Here is a 12,122-nt window from a genome sequence, read left to right as displayed (position 1 = left end):
AATCAGATGAGAATGCAGAATACAATAAAACCCAAACCTGTTATTTCACAGCCTCACACAAAGGCCATTACGTATGAGCCAGCCTGAGCTCGGTGAATGCATCAGTGTCCAGAACGGTAACAGGGCTGACAGTCTAAAGGGAGATAGAATTTTTTTCTCCACGTGCTGACTCGGCTCATTACACGACAGGGCCATTGTTCCACTAGAGGAAAACATGCCCAGGAGGATAAAAGCACCTTACTTTTCACCTTGGGAGTTATTTGGCACTTATCCAGCTGATGAAATAAAGACATATGACTACATCCACGCTCTCCCAACGGCAAGGAGGCACAGAAGAAAGCAGAAGGACTGCCACTGAAACCAGGAGACTATTTTTGATCTAAAAGTTCTGTGACAGAGCAGCAGTCTGCCTGGCATAGTAGTAAATGCCCAGTCAGCTCTGGCTTAAAGCAAGAAGAGTAAAGCTGCAAGAGAAGTGGAGCATGAAATGCCCCTCTTACACTACAGCTGCAAGACTGCAGCCTGCGCTTTAATTAAGCAAACAAGCATTTTGTCTACAATTTCTCTTCTGATCTTCTATGATATAAATGCACCTTCTGCCAACAGATCAGAATAAAATCTGCCCAGTGTTCAAGAGTAATAACTGAGATAAAGCCTCCAATTCCTCTCTTGATTTTTAATCCTGGGAAAAAGGAAAATGGGAGGAGCATTAAATCATCTGCTCAAATAACTGGGGATCCATACTGAAATAGAGGTTTGGTTTGAATACTTCAAAGCCAGTGGTTAACTTCTGAGTTGTTATTTGTTTGCAACAGATAAGCCAGAGCTGTTCCTCCCCTCACCATGTGCTGTGTCTAAATAGGGGTACATTTCAGAAAAATTCCCATCAGCTCACTAGAGACATCTCTGTGCATGACCATTGCAGCTCACTTGAGGAATGCCCCTAGGGACAAAAACCACTTTTCTCATTCCTTCCTGGCTCCAGAGCAGCACATGCATTTCTCTGCATAATGTAACATCAAGGCTGATATCAAATAGAGGCTTCACAAGACTGCGATCAAGAAAACCCCTCCAGCCTGGGGAGACTGGCCTGCTCTCCAGGACAGGCTAGCTCTGTTGCAAAGCCAAGATGCCTATTGCTGCATGGAATGGACAGGCAGCATGTGCTGGAGATGAGAGGCACGTGGCTCCAGCAGCTACCAGAAAAGCTGCCACACATTTGAAGCAGGCTCTGCTCTGCACCCAGGGCATCTATCGGCCCAGCAAAGCCGAAGACGGGTGCTTTTGTCCTCAGTTTCCAAACACATTGCAAAGAGAAAACCAAGGGAAATGCTGCTCTCCACAGCCTTTCCAACATGCCTTTTGCTATCACAGCTGAGCACAGACAAAGGCTGCATTAAACAGCAGCACAAGTGCCCTCGGAGGGAGAGCAGAGGACCTGCAGCACCCGGGAACTTATTGGCCACCCTACATGGAAGACGAAGAGACACAGGTCCTGCCTACGAACACAACTTGCTTTACCCATGATGTAAATCGACTGAGCTAAACCCCAGCAATTTTATACCTTCATTTACAGCTGATTTATACTGGCTTAGTCCCCAGTCACACCTGCAGCTTAATCAGCATAAGGAAAGATGAGCTGCGGAGTTTTGTTCACACTCCCATTTCATCCTTTCTCTCGATGAAAAGGAAAGCAGCAGCAGGCAAAGCAGGAAGTGGGTCGACCCTTTTTATTTTTTTCTTTTCTTTGATTTCTCATCTTTCCTTAAAAAGAAGTGATTTGTTAGTGGTTGCCATATCCTGAAGAGATGCAGAGATGCCCTAGAAAACTGAGAAGAAAGGACAGAATGGTATAATTTAAAAGCGGTATAAATTAACAGAAGCAGGCAAGAGTCACAGGAAAAAAAAATTTACCCTAGCACAAAGAGAAAACTTTAGAGCAAGAGTCAGTTTCCAGAGGAAAAACTGTGAAGAGCTCAAGAAAATGAAAACACAATAGCTGATGTAGAAACTTAAGTCATTCTGTCCATCAGTACATGATATGTAAGGGTCAGCACTAGCATACTCGGGAAAATAACTGGAATAATTTGGAGACTAGAAGACAGTCTTTTTCTAAGAAGGTTGCATACAAAAATCCAGAAGGATTTAGTGAACTTCTTAACCAACATTTGTGGCGAGACAAAGACTACAGATAGAGATGGAGAAATCCTATAACATGAAAAGGTAGAATCAGGTTGAGATTCCTGAGACATGTAGCCCATTTTTTATGTTAACTCCACACCCACAGTCTCTGTTCCCAGTGTTGACCAAGAGAAAAGACCTCCTGGGCCGGGATATGGGCCCCATCACAAACACTTCACAGGGACAGCCATTCCTGGGCAGTTCTCCCTGTTTACCCTGGGTGTAGCTCCAATCTCCTTTCCCCCGCAGGATGTTCTGTGCAGTGCATGAGCAGGTGGCAGCAGCCATGGAGAGGGGGCACTGGTGACACTAGGAGAGGAATCAGACATTGTGCAGTTTCTCAGAGGAAAGTGAACTGAATTTATCTAATTGTCTTCATATGTGGAGATAAGTAGATAATAGTTTCAGGAACACAAAAACTGCACGTGTCAAACATTAAAACGGCAAGTCTCGCAAGAGCTCCTTTACTTTTACTTCTCATACTTTAAAGAGGCTGAAACACACCTCTGAAGATTTGGTCAAGGAAACAAATGGTACACTTCCTAGTGTATTCTATTGTGTACCTCAGTGCCAACCAACTCCTGGCTAGGAGCTGTTTGTGGCTGAAGGAGCACAGGAATAGGTCTTCACTCTGGATTTGCAAAGCCGTGCTTGTAACTGTGCTGCACTGGGAAAGCACGATGAGCCCCTTCCAGATGCCGCGTGAGCCAGGGAAGAAGCTGTGGGTTCCATGTGCCAGCAAGGAATTTGGGACAGGGTGTCCAAGGGAGAGGGAGAAGCTGGCAGGTGACTTGCCAAGCACTGGGGAAGGGAAGAGGACGATACACATGGGGGCTGGCACTGGGGACAGAAAGCCTGGCTTCCCCTGACCTCCACATCATAGAACCAGCAGGAATAACCACAGCCCTTAACAGAGTAACAGTGGCTGCTGTGCATTGAATTGTTCCATTCCTGCTCACAGGCAGGGGAAAAGAGGGTTGATTGGGCCCCCAGCATTGCTCTCTAGCTGTTTTCCGCCAAGACAAGATCCAAGAGCAACTCAGAAGGAGTTGCTGCTACAAAACCAGCTGCACACACAAGCACAGACATGGCCACTGGGTCTTTCAGAGATTTCCACAGAAGTGAAGACACCAGGGAACTTTCCTCTCAAGCAAAAAGGCAAATTTCTCTCTCTCACTCCTCCTTCAAGAACTACACCTGGGCAGATGGGCAGGAAATGGTGTACATAGAGGGAAGGGACATTTTTCCCAGTATGCATCCACACTAACCTCTGTTTATTTTGTGCAATAATAAGATTATCCCAGTAAAAAGATTTCATAATTACTAATTTTAAGAAACATTAATACATGCTAGTTCTCAGCCTCCTGCATGCATGCTACAGTTGCACTGCAAATGTTTATTTTGAAGTAAGCTACACATACATTCGAAGTGCCAACCATAACTACGTCATTCAGACTTCCCAAAGCCCGGGGGATTTCAGTTCCCCTCCTGTCCTGCAAAAGGCAGCTTGTGTGCTGATGGCTTCCTCTGCTGCTGGGGCATTCCACGCCGTAAATTTTACATTCAGGTCATTAAAGATATAGGAGGGATGTTGTAAAGGCTAAAACAGCACAAGTCATTTCACACTACACAAACACAATTTTCTCCCTCCTTTTCTAAATTTCCAGCAACCTGACACGCAGAGACCAAGGAGCAGCAGAGCCAGCCCTGCTGGAAAGTGCCTGATGCTCAAGAATGCTGAGCTCTGAAAGGTAGGAGGAAGAGGGCGCTGCTCTTCTTCTCATTGGGTCCTATGTCCATCCAACAGGATCTGCTAAAAAAATAACAGGGAGCCTGTTGTTGCTCCCTGAAAGGCACAGGGCAGGCGGCATGAGTTGTTGGCTCTGAGGGGTAGGACAGGGCAGGGAAACCCACAAGATAAAGGTTTACAGCTGGGTTCTGCAATGAAAAACATCACATTTACAATCAAGCAATGTAGTTGGGATACCCTGGCTCATCTTAGAGTCATTGAAGGATGTTGTGCAGTCCTTAGAAGTCTCTTCGCAGACCCAGCTCAGAGAATCTGGATAAAACAGAGCTTGGCAACAAGTTATAAAAAAAAAAAAATGAGTTTCAGATGATATCTAAGGGGGCTTGTTGGGCTGAACAGCAACCTTCAGGCAAGGCTGCATCATAATTTTGCTGAGTCTGCTCCTATTGACTTCTTGAAATAGTTCACAGCCACCCCTAACAAAGGGGTTATCACTCCCCAGATCAAGGGAGCTTGAGATGCTTTCACTGTCATTAGCCACTGACTAATGACACCTAAAAAGCAGAGTGTCTAAGACACCAATAAACAGCCATTACAAGAGCAAGAACAGCACCAAATTTGCTCCAACCAAGATATGACATTGTTTTCACTTTGCTGGCCTCATCAACAATTCTCTTACTTTCTTCAGCCTAAGGGACAAAGGTTCTGCACAGCACCCATTACAAAGCCCCAGTTGTGCAAGCAGCCAAGAGCAAGCTTTCAGTGTTTAATGGACACAAAGGAGTCCATTCTTGGTTTAAAATTCCAATACAACAATCCCTTTCTATCAATGCACTTAAGTACCTGTTTAAATGCTTCGCTGAATGGGGATTACAAACAGAGGGCTCTCTGGGCAAAACTCCTCCTTTGCAGCATGGTGAAACGCCACTCATTAGTACACAAAATATCAGTATGGATACAAAATCGCATGACATATTTGTTACAGCAATTGTACTGAATCAAAACTTTTTAAGTGCTTTATGCATATATTACCCTGGGAAACTTAGGAGATCTATGCTTCCTTTTAGATCTATGTGGCTAATTGATCATAAGACAGCTGGCTGAAGTTTTCCTTGAGTCAACAGCTTGAACACTAGCAGAAATGCGATGGGGATACATGATGCCCAGAATGACATCCATGCCTACCTACAATCATAGAAGTAGTTTACTAACCTGATCCTATCTTGGCAGCAAGAAGTTTTAAATATTTACCCATCGGTTGCTGCAAACACAGAACAATAGGCTGTCATTTGCTTCCTCATAGTTTCTTTTCAAACTAATAAATTATTCCCAGAAACAAGTGGCACCACGGGCAGGTGCCCAGAAGGGGCCAGGAAAAGACCTAAAAAGTGTCTTGCCTCCTGTTAGCCAAGGTGGTTATGCCCATAACTCCATGTCTTCATCACTGTGAAATGCACACTGGCTTCAGGATAAAAGATGTTGTGCTATGGAAGTGTGTGAGGCCACAGTCTGCCCTCACCACACAATGACAGAACTGAAGTCAGGAGAACTGCCACCTTGGACTTGTAGAGGAGACTTTGGACTGTTTATGACACTGGTTGACAGAGTTCCTTGGGAGGAAGCCTAGAAAGGGCTGAGAAGTCCAGGAAGGCTGAACATTCTTCAAGAATGAAATCTTAAGAGGCACAGGAGTAGGCTGTCCCCATATGCTGAAAGATGAGCTGATGGGGAAGAAGACCATCTGGCTGAACCAGGAGATTTGGCTAGAACTCAGGAGAGAAAAAAGAGTCTATGCCATTTAGAAGAAGGAGCAGGCAACTCAGGAGGAATACAAAGATGTCATGAGGTTACGAAAGGAGAAAATCAGAAGGGCCAAAGCCCAAATAGAACTTAATCTGGCAGCTGTGGTAAAGAACAGTAAAAAATGGTTCTATAAATAAGCAGCAAAAGGAGACCTAAGGAGAATCTCCAGCTTTTATTCCATGTGGGGGGCAACATAGTGACAAAGGATGAGGAAAAGGCTGCAGTACTTAATCGCTTCTTTGCCTCAGTCTTTAATAGTAAGAACAGTTGTTAGTCGTTGTCTGGATACCCAGCCACCTGATCTGGAAGACAAGGAGCTGAACGGAGATCCCATAATCCAAGAGAAAATGTTTAACAACCTGCTATGCCACCTAGACACACACAAGTCTATGGGGCTGAATGAAATCCACCCAAGGGTACTGAAGGAACAGGTGGAAGTGCTCGCCAAGTCACTTTCCATAATTTATCAGCAGTCCTGGCAAACTGGGGAGGTCCCAGTTGACTGGAGGTTAGCAAATGTTGTGCCCATCTACAAGAAAGTTCGGAAGGAGGATCCAGAGAATAACAGACCTGTCAGTCTGACCCCAGGGCTGGGGAAAGTTACGGAGCAAGTTATCTTGAGTGCCATCACGAAGCATGTACAGGGTATCTAGGTGATCAGGCCCAGTGAGCATGGGTTTAGGAAGGGCAGACTCTGCTTGACTAATCAGATCTCCTTCTATGACCAGGTGATCTGCTTAGTGGATGAGCACCGATCTGCTTGAGGGAAGGAAAACTCTACAGAAGGACCTGGACAGGCTGGATTGATGGGCTGAGGTGAGCTGTATAGAGTTCAACAAGGCCAAGTGTCGGGTCCTGCACTTGGGACACAACAACCCCATGCAACGCTATAGGCTTAGGGACAAATGGCTGGAAAGCTGCCTGGTGGAAAAAGATCTGGGGGTGTTGATGAACAGCCAGCTGAACATGAGCCAGCAGTGTGGCCAAGAAGGCCAAAGCATCCTGGCTTGTATCAAAATAGGTGTGGCCAGCAGGAGTAGAAAAGTCCCCCTCTACTCAGCACTGTAGAGGTGAGGCTGCACCTCGAATACTGCGTTCACTTTGGGCTCCTCACCACAAGAAAGGCACTGAACTGCTGGACCATGAGCAAAGAAGGGCCATGAAGCTGATAAAGAGTCTGGAGAACAAGTCTAATGTGGAGCAGCTGAGGGAATCTGGGTTGCTTAGTCTGGAGACAAGGACACTGAGCAGAGACCTTATCGCTCTCTACAACTACCTGAAAGGAAGTTATAGCAAAGTGGGTGTCAGTTGCTTTTCCTAAGTAAGAAGTGATAGGTCAAAAGCAAAGAGCCTCAAGTTGCACCAGAGGAAGTTTAGACTGCATATTAGAAAATTTCTTCACCAGAAGAGTTGCATTGCAACCACGCATCTAGGGGAGTGGTTGAGTCACCATCCCTAAAGGTATTTAAAAGACCTGTAGATGTGGTGCTTAAGGACACAGTTTCCTGGTGGGGTTGTCAGGGATAGATTAAAGGTTGGATTTGCTAATCTTAAAGGTCTTTTACAACCTAAATGATTCTGTGATTCTATGATTAATTGCTGAAATTTGGACTGGGGATGAGGGTAAACAAAGGTGGCCTAAGCAGGAGCAAGACAAGAAAAGTATGGCAGCTTAGATAGTAATCTCGTGTCTTTGGGTGACAAGTTTAGAGCTGGCACTGAAGTGTCCAGGCACAGTGAAGTGCAGATATTTGAAAGCTCACTGCCACAGAGTGGGAGTCTTAGTCCTGAAAAGAGTTACACAAACCTTCCAAGAGCTCTCTGCTTTTTCTCACTTTCTAGCTAGAGAAGTTTCCTCTCTCCAAGTATATATCTGCTGCAAAGTCATTGCCCATTCCAGATGCTTTGGAGTGATATGATTCCTGAATAGCAGTATTTGGGGAAACTTACCTCTTGGAGGACACAAGTTTCAGAACATAATTTAAAACCAACCAAAAAAAAAAAAAGATCACTTTTTTTTCCTGGAACAGGACTAGTACAGGTCAGCTCCAAAACAGCATTATATTTTGAAAGTTTCCTGTATAGAATACCCAGTTTACCAGGTGATGGTGACAAAAGTGAGTACCTCCAATGACGATGTGAGTTGAACAGAATTGGAATTTCCCAGATCCTCTGTGAAAGCCCTGAGAACAGGTGCTTACTTCAACTCTTGCCAATGTGGGATTCACCAAGAACAACATTCTTACTATACTTTTAAAAAGACTGTGAACCTCTTCTGCCTCTAACAGTTAAAGGTGTATTCATAACGGGATTTCATTTGACATATATTTCTGAATTCTTACAGAGCTCAGATCAATGACAACCATGCATCCTTCATTCAGAGGAGAGGAAGAGGGAGCAGGTTGTTTTGTATAGGTTCTTTATCAAGTCTGGAATCGCCCCAGTTTCCCAACAGACCAATATTCAGTGAGCTCCCAATCTGGAAGCTTAAAGTTAAAAAAAATACATGTATATAAAAATTTTGGAAATTAAAGCATTCAAATCCTGAGCTCATTGAATGTATCTAAGTATCTTTGGTTTGGAACTTTAAAATAAATCAAATCTGAGCCTCAGCTATTTTACAGGATCCATTTAAGATAAAAATATGATTTACATCAACATTAGAGAGGAGGTCACCTCAGTGTTAGTCAAACACAGGATCTCTCACCTCTGTGGAGCTCTTATGTTTATTTTATGAAGTCAAGACTCCAACACTCTCAAGTGCTGGGAGTATAAGTGAGCTACCATTGTATGCCCCCTCCACAAAACTACAGCAACTCATACCAGGTAAGATTTAGTGAGACATGTTACTGGGTACTCCGTGCTAATATTTGCTAATGCACAGAATAGTCAACAGTACCTCAATGTAACCCTCCTAACACAGAGGTTGTGTTTGCCATGTTGTAGCTTGGTTAAATATCTCCCCCTTCCAGTCTAGTCAACTGAAAGATGCTTTAGCTCGCACTGTGTCTGAGAAGGAAGCCAGCCAGCTGCCCCAGGAGAGCAAGAGCACGTGCACTGCGGGTATGAACGATGAGACACCAACTGCTATTGATTACCTGTGCTTTGAGGTGTTTCTGCCCTGCCTTGGGTATAATTTACCACAAGAGCATCTGTTCAAGCACTGATAGGAGTCAAACTGTGACCGAGCTGAGCAGCCTCTCCTGAAATGATGGAGGAAATCAGTCACTGATTATCCACACAATTTTATTTCCAAAGACAAACATTCAAAGTCTATTATTGAACTCTGTAAGAAGTGAGTCACAAGAGCGATGGGGTCAGGCCAAGTGCCAGAATCACTCACTGTTCTCAGAAGTAAATAACAGCAACTGAAGTTACGCATTCACAGCCCATTTCCTTTAGCCTCCTTTGAGGTTTATTCTGCCTAGAAATCAACAACTTGCAGCCTGCACATTTCCTCGCTAGTAATTTGGAAAAGAAGGGGGAAAGGCCTTGACCTATGGTCAGAAGAGGCTCTCCTCCCACTGCAATCTGAAGAGGTAGGAATATCTGGCCCAGCAGCATGGGTCTTTCTAGGCCCCATATTTGCATTTCGTAAAAACAGAATAATGCAAAATATAAGATCATTCACAAAATCACTCTGTCCTCTTCAAAAAGATTGATCAGAGGCAGTGGTTAGGACAGAACCATTTTCTTTACTAAACAAAGAAAACCCGAATTGTGTATTTTGGCAAGCGGTGCCAATACCCTCAGAAAAGCTGCCTGGAGCTCCTGTTACAGGTACCCAAAAGAATATTGCACTCCTTGGCACGTGTCCTGCAGAGGAGTTGCCAGCGGATGGGGAAATACTCCTCCGGAATCCACCAAAGCTGCTGAGGCCAGCCCAAGCCAGCAAGATGCTTTCCTCAGTCCAGTAACACATCTCTGCAGGATGGCAGAAGCACACCAGGAGTTGCTGTGTTAACGAAGCCCCCAGGTTTCAGCAGACCGTTTGGTTTAGACATCCCGCTACAAAAGACTTAACTCAAAACCTATCGCTGTTTGTCAGCATGGATTTTAACAGCTTTTTTTCCTTTCTTAGGGCCAGATGCTGCCCTCTCGTGGGGAGCCCTGTGGATGGTACCCTGCTGCCTTGGCACAGCTCTGACCCCCGTGGGGCAGATGGCACCAACAGGGCAGAAACAGAGGCAGCTGCGGTCTGCCAGCATCGCCAGGAACAGCAGTGGGCCACCACAACATATGCCTCACTATCACAGCTGCCCAAATCCTCAAAAATCTCCTTACTTGAGCCCCTCCCCAATATGCCAGACAAGAACAGACCCCGAAAGGTGTCTAAGGGGGGGAGTCAAGGCTCTAGCATCTCACGTGAAGGTATGCCAGAGCATGTGACCGCAGCATCCCTAAACCATCTTCTGCATCAGATTTTACTTCTCCATTACTCCGTGTGGAAACACATCCTGCTGTGACAGAGAGCTATGGGCCTTTGTAATCCACTCCAAGAGCTAATGGTCAAGTTGGATGTGTCGTGTACAGAGCTGGAATTTGTAATGTGCTTATTTAAGGACTGCTGCATCCATCTCACACCACAGGCACTGGCTGAGGGACCTTTCTGGACTAGTCGAGGAAGACAGCAATGCCTGCAGTGTTGAGCATTCAGTTCCTAGAGCTAAGCTTCCTTCTTCTGAATGAAGTTGCTGTTCTCAGCATGGATGAGCCTTTTCAGAGTTTTGTTTTTGTAAGTTTGCTGAGAGAATTAGCACCTACAGGAGCCGGGGCGCAATAATTATGCTGTGCAAGCCAGACAGGCCCCCTGAGCACTTTTCTGCCAGTCTTGTTTTAAATAACTGGTACCTCTCAGCTTTTCCACACAGACCCTCGTACCAGCACTACATCACTAACAGCAAACTGGGGGGCACCCAGATTCATGAGCAGGGTTGTGCCACAGACAGGATTGTCTATTGGACAGAGATGCTGAATTCCCATTTTTCTGGGGTGCTATCTTTATTTCCACATTAAACCCCAGAAAAATCACAACCCACTCTTTTACGCTGAACTGCCATCCCTGTGTGGGAGGACTCCAGGCAGCACCTCCAGGAGCCACCCCAGTAGCATTTTGCAACAGGTCTTCCAGCTGGTGACACGACATGTGTAGCTACAAAGCCTAGTCACAAAGAGGGTATGAGGCAGATGCTAGTGCTAACACAGTGACAAGCAATTCCTAACCATCAGCTCTAAATCCAGAGCAAAGTCTGTGGCTCTCTGCAAAAATAACAGACTTTTGGTACCTACGCATGCAAACGTGAGGTGTTTGAAGCCTGATTTGCTCTTTTTCTTAACCTCAACTCTTTCCTGATGTTTTGGGGGCATGTAGATGAACAGAAGAAATTGCAAATTACACACGCCCAGCCTTGCAGGTCCCACAGGAGCCCCCAAGGGCTGCCAGCACACCAACCATGTGCTGGCAGGCTCTTCAGCTGTAATGCTGGCCATCACCAAGTGCCCCATATTGTCCTAGCCCTGCACTGCCTGCTTCCTGCCCTGCCCACCCTTTTACACACCTTTAAGGATCCCAGCTTTGGAAACTTCCCTTTCTACTCTTTGCCTGGGCACACACTTGTCTATGCCCACCGCTGGCATACACACCCTGCACCAAGTACAGGGGCCCTGGGAGCCCCTTCAGGCCAGCCAGCCCTGCCCATGCTCACGCAAGGTCCCCTGGGTCACCCCAAGGCAGCAGCACACTGCCAGGGCCGGGGCCCAGGGGGGCTGCGGGAAGCAAAGCCCCTCATCATCACACTGCAGGTCACGAGGGGAGGCCTGGCAGGCACAGAAAGAACCAGACGCAGTGCCTCCAGCAAGCAGGCACCCCAACAGGCATCCACATGTAGAGCCTGCTATGCCCACCTGCCCAGAATCCCACTCCTCCCAAGTTTACATCCTGTGACAGCTTGCTGCTTTTTTAAACATTCACTGTTTTTTTTCTGCTCAACAACTGTATTTTCTGCATTCTCCTTTCATGAGAGACGTTGCATACATTAGCTATGTTATTGTCAAACAGAATCATAGAATCACTAGGTTGGAAAGGACCCACTGGATCATTGAGTCCAACCATTCCTAACACTCCCTAAACCACGCCCCTCAGCACCTCATCCACCCGTCCCTTAAACCCACCCCTTAAACGCCTCCAGGGAAGGTGACTCCACCACCTCCCTGGGCAGCCTGTTCCAGTGCTCAATGACCCTTCCCGTGAAAAATTTTTTTCTGATGTTCAGCCTGAACCTCCCCTGGAGGAGCTTCAGGCCATTCCCTCTTGTCCTGTCCCCTGTCATTTGGGAGAAGAGGCCAGCTCCCTCCTCTCCACAACCTCCTTTCAGGTAGTTGTAGAGAG

This window comes from Cuculus canorus, chromosome 5 (assembly GCF_017976375.1).
Source record: "Cuculus canorus isolate bCucCan1 chromosome 5, bCucCan1.pri, whole genome shotgun sequence".
Lineage (NCBI taxonomy): Eukaryota > Metazoa > Chordata > Aves > Cuculiformes > Cuculidae > Cuculus > Cuculus canorus.
Note: the sequence above shows the minus strand (reverse complement) of the source record.